Source organism: Polistes fuscatus, unplaced genomic scaffold (genome assembly GCF_010416935.1).
Source record: "Polistes fuscatus isolate 324 unplaced genomic scaffold, CU_Pfus_HIC Scaffold29, whole genome shotgun sequence".
NCBI lineage: Eukaryota > Metazoa > Arthropoda > Insecta > Hymenoptera > Vespidae > Polistes > Polistes fuscatus.
In genome coordinates, this window is record NW_025113106.1 from 222,402 (window position 1) to 231,897 (window position 9,496).

Here is a 9,496-nt window from a genome sequence, read left to right on the forward strand (position 1 = left end):
CTTGTCATGGGCAAGTTGAGGGCTCGCAGTGTTCCCCTGACTGAGGCGCTGGATCCTCCTCTTTTAGCGCGGATAGTGGCAACGCTGTTTCCGGAGGGGCGGGTGACCAGTTGCCCCAAAGTTTCACATCGGAGAGCCGGATGATATTGTCATCACCGCGGAGGAGGTCTGTAGGACTGCCCAAAAAATTGGCCGCGGGAGGGCCCCGGGTCCTGACGGGGTTCCTGGCTTGGTCGTGAGGAAGGCAGCTGTTCACTGCAGTCAAGGTCTGGCGGATTGCTTCACCATGCTGCTGAGGGGAGGAATCTTTCCGCGGGCTTGGAAGAGGGCCAAGCTCGTTTTAATTAAGAAGAAACATGACTCTTGTGCTTATGTGCCCACCTCATATAGGCAAATATGCCTGCTGGATGAGGTGGGGAAGCTTTTCGAGAGAATCGTTGTCTCCAGGGTGAACGAGTATGTAGAGTCCGGGGATGTGCTTTCTCCGCGGCAGCATGGCTTTCGAGTGGGTTTCTCTACGCTCGGAGCTATCGAGGAAGTTCGAAACTATATACAGGAGTGCGTGGGTGGTGGACGAGTGGGCGTTCTCGTTTCCCTCGACGTTAGCAAGGTGCTAAGCCAATTTATAGGATTCTGGTGGAAAAAATTATTTTTTGGCAACAGCCTTGGCAGTTGTTTTCTTCGGTTTAGGAGTTCTAGTTTTGGCAGCTGGTGCCTTAGCAGTTTTATTAGCTTTCGAGACAGCTTTAGGTGTAGCTGGTTTCTTCGCAACTTTCTTTTCGGTGGTAATAGGAGCAGCGGCTGCGGCAGCGGCAGCAGCAGCAGCAGTAGCAGATCTTGATGTTGCAATTTTCGATTTTTTCGGATCGACTGCTTTCTTCACACTTTCAGCTTTTTTAGCCGGTGCTTTGGTCTTCTTAGCAACAGCAGTAGCAGCCGATTTGCGTGCGGCAGCAGTCTTCTTTTCTACAGATTTGTCAGCAACTTTCTTTTCCTTAATAACTCGTGGAGCTTTAGCTTTGGAAGAGCTCGCCTTAATGGTCGACAACTTGAACGATTTAGACGCACCCTTTCCTTTGGTCTGAACAACGGCTCCAGTCGAGACTGCATTTTTTAGATATTTCTTGATAAATGGTGTTACCTTTTCGCCATCAACCTTGTACGTAGCTACAACGTATTTCTTGATAACTTGCAACGACGAACCCCTACGATCCTTTAATTCATTAATGGCGGCAGTCACCATTTCAGATGTCGGTGGATGAGTAGATTTTGGCACAGCACCTCGACGGTTAGCAATCGAGTGCCCGGTGTGGATGGATGCCAGGGATTCTTTGGTCAGGGTGTTGGGAGGGGGTGCAGCTCACCCTCCCTGGGATAGTCAGGATGTCCCTGAATACCCCGGGGGCGTTTGCTGCATTCCAGTCCTTTTCGGGACTCGTGATGAGGGCAAAAGAAAATGCTGAAAGGGAGAGAGAATGGAAAATTCTTATTAGGAGAAGAGTGCGTGCGAGGCCGCTAAGGAGATTAGCTCCTAGGCGGCCCCCCCGGGTGAGGCTCCGGGCAGCTTTGGCGGCGCCTGGCCCGGTCTAGTGCGCCGCTTTCCCCTGCTGAGACGAACGAGCATGCAGATGCATGGGTTGTGTGAACCCGACCATTGCATCATGGGATGGATGGTCGGGTTTGTGTATATACATATGTAAGATTTTATGTATAATGGTGATATATATTTAATGATAATAATAAGGTAGTATTTATTAATAAATACTTAACAAGGTATAATGTTTTTAAGAGATAGAATAGTAAGTATCTATAATCTAATAATCTAATAATCTAATAATAAGTGTAACTCCCCACGTCCCGAAATCAACCACAAGGAACACCCGAATCCGACTCGTCGTCGCCTATCGTAATCCTTCGCCGTTTCCCGTTGTCTTTCGTACCTCCCGTTACACTTATCACTCCTCAATTCTTATTCAACTCTCAGAAAAACGCAACCCAACGCAACGCAGCCCAGCACGCACGCCAGTCCTTTCCGTCGCCCACTTATATCCTACATCCCCTCCATCGTCTCCCGTTGTTTCTCGTCATCTCCCTGGAAACTTCCCGATCATTCCAAGCCACGCGCAAAGGCTTTTCCGCTATTTCACATTTTCGAGAACGTTCGGGAGACTTCGATGTAGCGATACAAAGGCGACAAGTCCGGACGATGTAACCTTAAACCTATAAACTAACATTCCTATCTAACGCTCTTCCTTTGTCTCGACCGGATGCATTCTTTCATTTCTTTCAATCACTTTCACACTCAAACCATTCACACATTCATATCTACACTTCTTAATAATACAAAACCCCACACTCGGCCGTTCTGACAGAATATATCTGTCCTCAGATATGCCACCAATCATACCACCACCATCAAAAACCTTTACATCTTTTCGATTCCATGGTTCGACAACAAAGTAACAACCAAGAATCTTCCTAGTGGTGGGGATAGCCCCACGGTCAATCTCATTCAACCAAGCTTTCCATTTATCGAAATTCCGCAGCACTTTCCCCGCGATGTTACGTATTCCCTCGAAACAATAATCCGCTTTTCGCATGGTGGGTGTGAACGCACGACAATCTATAACTATCTTAAAATCTATTCCTAATAGATACACTCTAAATTTTGCAATGACTTAGTAATCGCAAGTACCTCCAACTCACAACTAGAATATTTTTCCCCGGCCGGAGTGGTCTTTCCACTCGCACAATATATCGGGTGAAACATATCGTCGGTATCGTCACGCTGCATTAAGCTCGCCCCGTATCCCCTACCAGACGCATCCGTACAAAGCCCTGCTTCGGCGTTCATCCCGTACAGTCGCAGTACCAGCTTATCACACAATATCTCTTTAATTCCCTTGAAGGATTCTTCCCCTTCACGCCCGAACTTAAATTCTATTTCTTTCCTCGGTAGATTAGACAACGGTCCCGCAATAACCGAATACCGTGGCACAAACTTCCGGAAATACCCCGTTGGTCCGAAAAAACTTAGTACGCCCCTGCGATTAGTATCTACCTCGTCCCTTTCTTTTGGCGATAGCCCTCTCGGACACGCGTACACCGGTTCTTCGTCTTTTAAAACAATATTCTTTTCCAAACCCGTTTCGCGGACTTCCTCTGGTCGATAATTCGTTATTAAAGTTTCTATTTTTCCCTTATGCCTTTCGTTTGCAACATGAGATAGATCCATTTCATTACGCTTGTTAATTACATCCATTTTCAAAATTTCGTGTACATCATCGTTCGTTACCGGACTTTCCTTCGTATCGCGGATGGAGACTTTACCCGCGTCAATTACTACGCTTACCTTTCTCAAAAAATCGTTACCGATAAGCAAATCATAACCCAATAGAGTACCAGAAACTACATGCAACCTAATCGGATACACCATCCCATCAATAGTGACCGTCGCTTCTATTTCGCCATACGTACTAATTAAGTCAGAACCAACGCCTTGAAATCGCAAAATTTCCTTACCCAATTTGGGTGCGCCGATCTTACAATATTGGTTCGCTGTAATTAGACTAAGATCGCTACCTGTATCTATCATCGCTGTAACATTACTGTCTCCTAATTGCACTTCTTTAACACACTTTCCGCCGGCTTCTGTACTCACACTACACACTTGCTTCGGCGTCTCCTGAGGCTTCATGTTCTTCTGACAATCTTTTGATACATGGCCGAATTCATCGCACTGATAGCATTTCACGCTCTTGGTCCTAAATGGACACTCTCGTCTCCGATGACCCGACTCTCCACAATTGTAACAGCTTCCACCGCCGGTCCTCGTAGATGATCCAAGTGGTAGTTCCTCCGTTTCCTTGCTCTTATGCACCTTCGGCGTCTTCGATTTTTTCTGCAGCTCTTCTTTCATTGCCTCATAGAACGTAAACTTCTGTTTCAGCTCGCTAATCGTCGTTGCCCCGTATAAGATCATTTTATTAAACGGCTCATCTTCTATACCATTCACAATGTACTGTATTGTACTTGTCTTGTCCAGTCCTCCTTGAGCAGCAATTTCGCACATAGTGTAGATGTATTCCTGATAGGATTCTCCAGCTTTCTTCATTCGTTTCCTAAGTAACTCGTGGACCTTATATGCACTTGTCACTTCCGCAAATTCGTTCAACAATGCCTTCTTAAGCTGTTTCCACGACTTACCACATTTCTCGTATCGCACGAACGATCTCGCCGATCCTCGCAATAGCCGTCTACAATATATAATTTTTCGAGTACTGTCCCATTGGCATACTTCTGCCATATCTTCGAAATCTCTCATCCAACGCTTAACACTAAGCGTATCGTCGCCACTAAATGTTTGGAGCGACTCTTCCACATCTTTGAAAGTTAGCATCTGCATTGCCTTCGTAGAAATTTCATCCTCACTGCTTTCCGCTTCTTCCTCTTCGGAATCATCATCATCATCGTCATCATCGTTTTGCCGCAGCTTCTTTTCCCTAGCTGCTCGCAGGCGTTCTGCAAGTTCTTTCTTCTTACCCGTCGACCGTAAGCCCATCTCCTTCAATTTGGTTCTCAAGTCCAGATATCTCATTTCACTAATATCTGGTTCAGCCGCCGCAATTGTCGCATTTGCCAGATCTTCTTGAGATGACCTTCCCGATTTCATGATAACTTACTCACTTTCACTGCTTTAGACTTATAGATACTCACAAGCTCGTTACCTCGATTCTATCCCGGCTGAGCCCCCAAAAATGTAAGATTTATGTAGGATAGTGATATATATTTAATGATAATAATAAGGTAGTATTTATTAATAAATACTTAACAAGGTATAATGTTTTTAAGAGATAGAATGGTAAGTATCTATAATCTAAACTAATGCTACGATATACTAAGTGTAACTCTCTACGTCCGCAAACAACCACAAGGAACACCCGAATCCGACTCGTCGTCGCCTATCGTAATCCTTCGCCGTTCCCCGTTGTCTTCCGTATCTCACGTTACACTTTTCCCTCGTCGTCTCAATCAAAAAACTACCACAGAACGCACCACCAGTCCTTTCCGTCGCCTACTTATACCCTACATCCCCTCTATCGTCTCTCGTTGCTTCTTCTAGAAAATTCCCGATGATTCACCATCATGAATAACGGCCTTTTCTTCACCTTAAAATCGAGAACGCTCAAGAGGCCTCGATGTAGCTATACGAAGACGACAAAGTCCAGATGATGTGACCCTGAACCTAAACAAATATCCTAAGCAAATATCCTAACGCAACGATCCCTATCTTTATTCTCGCCCGATGCGTTCTTTCATTCCTTTCTCACACTCATACCATTACATATTTATATCTATACTTTTAGATAATTCAAAACCCCACATTTATGTTTGGCCCAAGTAATTCATCGCGAGTCTGACTCGCGATATGCATGTTTGGGCCAAAATCTTCATCGCGAGTCAGACTCGCTAAAGTACGGGAAGGGGTTAATTAAAGATGACTTGTTACATAAACAACGATTTTTTAAAAGATCTGTTGGAAAACAAACCTGATTACCGTTTAAAAATATTTCTCTTTCATTTGGTTTTAATAATTTCGAAGCGTACCATGCATATCGAATCATTTTATGAAAAAATTTGGATGACAATTGATGATGGACTATTGATTGTATCGGGATACAATCTTCACGAGAGTTTATTTCTTGATTTTATTCAATTAAATATGCACAATTCTGCATACGCTTTATCAAATTTTTAACCTGCCTATAAAAATAAACATCGCAGGGTTGAGCAAGAGGAGTACACTTTGGCGGAATAACCTTGATAGTACAGGTTGGTGACTGATCGTCATCCTGAAATATTTCATCATACAACTCGGGCTTTGTTTGCCCTCCCCAAGAATCTATGATAAGGAGAAACTTTTCATTTCCTACATAAGATTTTAAGCAATCTTTAAGGAAATCAGTATATAATATTGTCGTAAGTTTTCTTGACTTTGACGAAGTTACAACGACATTTGTATATTTTGAAGTGTAATAATCTACTGCTTTTTGGATTCTAGGTCCAAAATGTCCAGTAGCTTCTTGCAAACACACAAATACTTTGGGTATAATTTTCCCAGATAAAGTAATTGCATATTGGGCTGTATAAGAATGCGTCACTTTATTTACATCATTGCTTATAACGGAAACAAGCTTGCTTCCTTTTTTAGCAAGAGTTCTGTTATAGGCAGATTGATACTGGCATCCTGAAAAAAGGAATGAACATAAGTTATTCAGAACAGGTATGTGTAAAATTAAAATCGACGATAATTTTAGGATTTTTTGCATTTACATACCTGTTTGATCAGAATTAATTACATAGTCTTTGTTCGGTGAAATTAGGGTAATTGACTGTTTGTATTGCGCGCGAAATCGGTTAGGTAGCGACGGCGTCGTCACCTTAGATTGGTCGGTATTACAACTTAGTTAGGACGGATCATCTTCAAAGATTAGTTTCTCTCCAGGGGGTGGAGTATAAGGGCCCGTGATTAGCTCATTAGGCAACTTGTAAGTATAGGAAATCAAAAATAGTCTTAGAGTGAATATGTAGTTCCAGCTCATTTGATGTTTTATACAGAATTCTTGGTACTCATGAGGACATAACCTAGTCAGTTCTTTTATAAAATGATTGTTAGATACTGGTGCAGTATCAATCCTACTAAAAAAGTATTTTAGGTTTTTGATATCCAAATCGCGCACCTGCTTCGAGAAACAAACCTCCTCAGTCCCTACTTTATTCATCCCAACTAGCTTGACAATTGATGAAATCTTGTTAAACCTTGAAAGAGTACCTAATAAGGATCCTATATGTTAGTATTCAAACAGAGAATGGATAAGGGCTGTGTTTATAGGTCTAATCTGCAATAATTCCTCGGCTAACTGCAATTGATCCTCTGATTGGCAGCTGGTAAACATTTTACGCAATTATTGATTTCTAATATTCTCAGATTTTAACAAGAAGTCTTTCACTCTTGATCTGACCAATTCTTCAGGTAGCTTTGGTCTGCTTATACTTAGGGAAGAGGGCTCTAACACCAATTGAAGTAGACTCTGCATGTCTAATGACCCTCTGTGGAAACGTACTGCTCCTGCAATAAATTGCTTATATCTATCATAGTGATCCCACACAAATCTCAGTAAACTTAAAGATTCACTCAATGTATCCTGGTGACCCGCATATAAGAAATTCGTCAACAACTGCATTGGGAGATAACCAAAATCAGAAGATAGTAATGTGAGAAGCACTAGTCGCTCTTTATTCAAGGGAACTATGGCCCTGAAGAACACATCCCCTAAAAGGGTTAATAGTATTTCCAATAGAGCAAAGCCTGGTCCCAGGAGAGGGTCACTCTGTTGCTCTGCCAAACTTGTTCCTTCATTGACTGCTGTGGTAACAATAGCATTTACACCAGAGTTAATATCACCTGAACCAGCAAAAGCTCTATTAAAGGTCTTGATTCCCCCTGGAACTTTTACACCCTCTATATGGTAAGCTCGTTGATAACAAGTGATGTGGCTAGAGTTCCAAGTCTCTTCTAATTTAAGAGCTAACTCAACTTTATCAAAGGCTAATCGAAGATTCGCTTTAATCAGTTTGATTACTTCGGGTGTCTTATCATTTTTGAAAAGTCGAACAAACAAAACTTGGTTATCCCCAGATCCAGTCAATCGGTGATCAAAGTCCATAGTAAACATAACACGTCTTATAACACGGATGGTGATCAGGGTCCATAATTTCTGTAATATACCCTGATTGCCACCTGCATGCATTGTCCACTGGTTGAAGGAACCAGGGAACCCTGGCGGTTAGAATTTGTTAGCAGATATTAACAACCCATCTGTAAATATGTTAGGCATATAACGAAAATGGTGAACATTGAATAGATTGCATATGACATCCAAAATGTGGACTTGTTGGTAAGATCTAAAAGTGTAATTCCATTGCTCTAAGTCCATATGGAAACGAATCCACACTTGATCTGTAGTTTCTGGCAATGTTGACAAGATATCCATCTTCTGTCGTAGCTGTGCTCCTGAAAGAGTCATGGATTGTTGCTTAAATAGGGGCAAGATCTGCTCTCCAATATTCCTCTCACAGGCTGACGCCATTATTCTACATACAGTCTTCATTGAAATTTGTTATTAATTTCAGTGTTTGTTTCTGAAATATTGCTGCAGATGCCAAGGTATCTTCTATTGTTGCTGCTTTCATTTTTGAAACAAATTTTTTTATTTTTCTTTGACGAATGCATAGTTTTTTTTAAACTTCGTCACCTAGTAGATTTCCATAGCCTTGAATTCAAGATCCGGAAATTGTCCTGCTGCTGCTAAGACCCATTGTTGTAAATTTCTGGTTGTTTTTAAATTGAATACAACATTCCTGCCAGCAGATCCTGTAACAGTTTTATCTCTTCCTATATATATATTGAAATTATGTATGTATCGTGATTGTGAATCACAGACTTTATAAAATTTGACACCGAATCTCGCACGTTTTGTTCGAATAAATTGTATGTAATGTAAACGACTTCTACATGCCATTAGTGATTCATCAATGGAAATGTTTTTATTTGGGACATACATACGAATGAAAGTTTTTTTACAATTTCAATAACTTCTCGAATTTTAGACAATGGGTCATTAGGATATTTGTACTGGAAAAGTGTAAATTTTGTGAGATAGAAATAAATCGGCTACGGCTCATGACATTCTTAAAGTACGGAGTTTCTATACTTTTTTCTGTTGACCAATAGCTTTAAATCGTGGGCTTGGAAATTATATATATATATAGACTGATTAAAATATTTACTGCAATAAATACTTTTAATTCGTCCCCTTCAAGAGATATATAGTCTGCGCCGCTTGCACCATACTTATTGGTTTCCGTAATTACTTTTGTAATTAATTCATTGTTAAAAAATAATTCAAAAACCTCCCCTCTCGACAGACTCCGTGTATTTACAATTGCACCACCAACATTTGTAAACGATGTATAATCGGAGTATGATTTTCGGCTTTCCACACGTACTCTTCTTTATCAAACTATCGCTCTGTTCATTTTCGCTATCAGAACTTGACGAAATCCTCCGGCAACGTCTTCTAGAAAGTCGTACCTCATTACTTGATTCCGAATCAGGATACTCAATATCCATTGGGGCATACTAAATTTTAGATTATATTACAAAATAAGATTGCTTTCCAAACTTGGATTTTCGATTTCAAATATAGATTGGCAACACTTACTAATAGTGGCAATTTGGAAGATTTTCACAGAAAAAGTAAAACTTTTTTAGAATACATTGATGTATTTTAAACTCAAATAACTGGAACGCTCTCACAAATGGTTAAACGTGGTCTGATGCAATTGAAGAATATGTTGCAACTGGTAAGAAAAATCAACGTAGGCTCACGGATTATTCCGCTCTTGGTGATATCTGACAATCGCGACCCGCGGA

At 41.3% G+C, this 9,496-nt stretch overlaps 1 pseudogene; it reads right to left on the reverse strand.

The window, feature by feature from the left end:
- Positions 1-8,315: 8,315 nt before the first annotated feature.
- On the reverse strand, positions 8,316-9,193 carry LOC122519055 (annotated as a pseudogene).
- Positions 9,194-9,496: the final 303 nt, after the last annotated feature.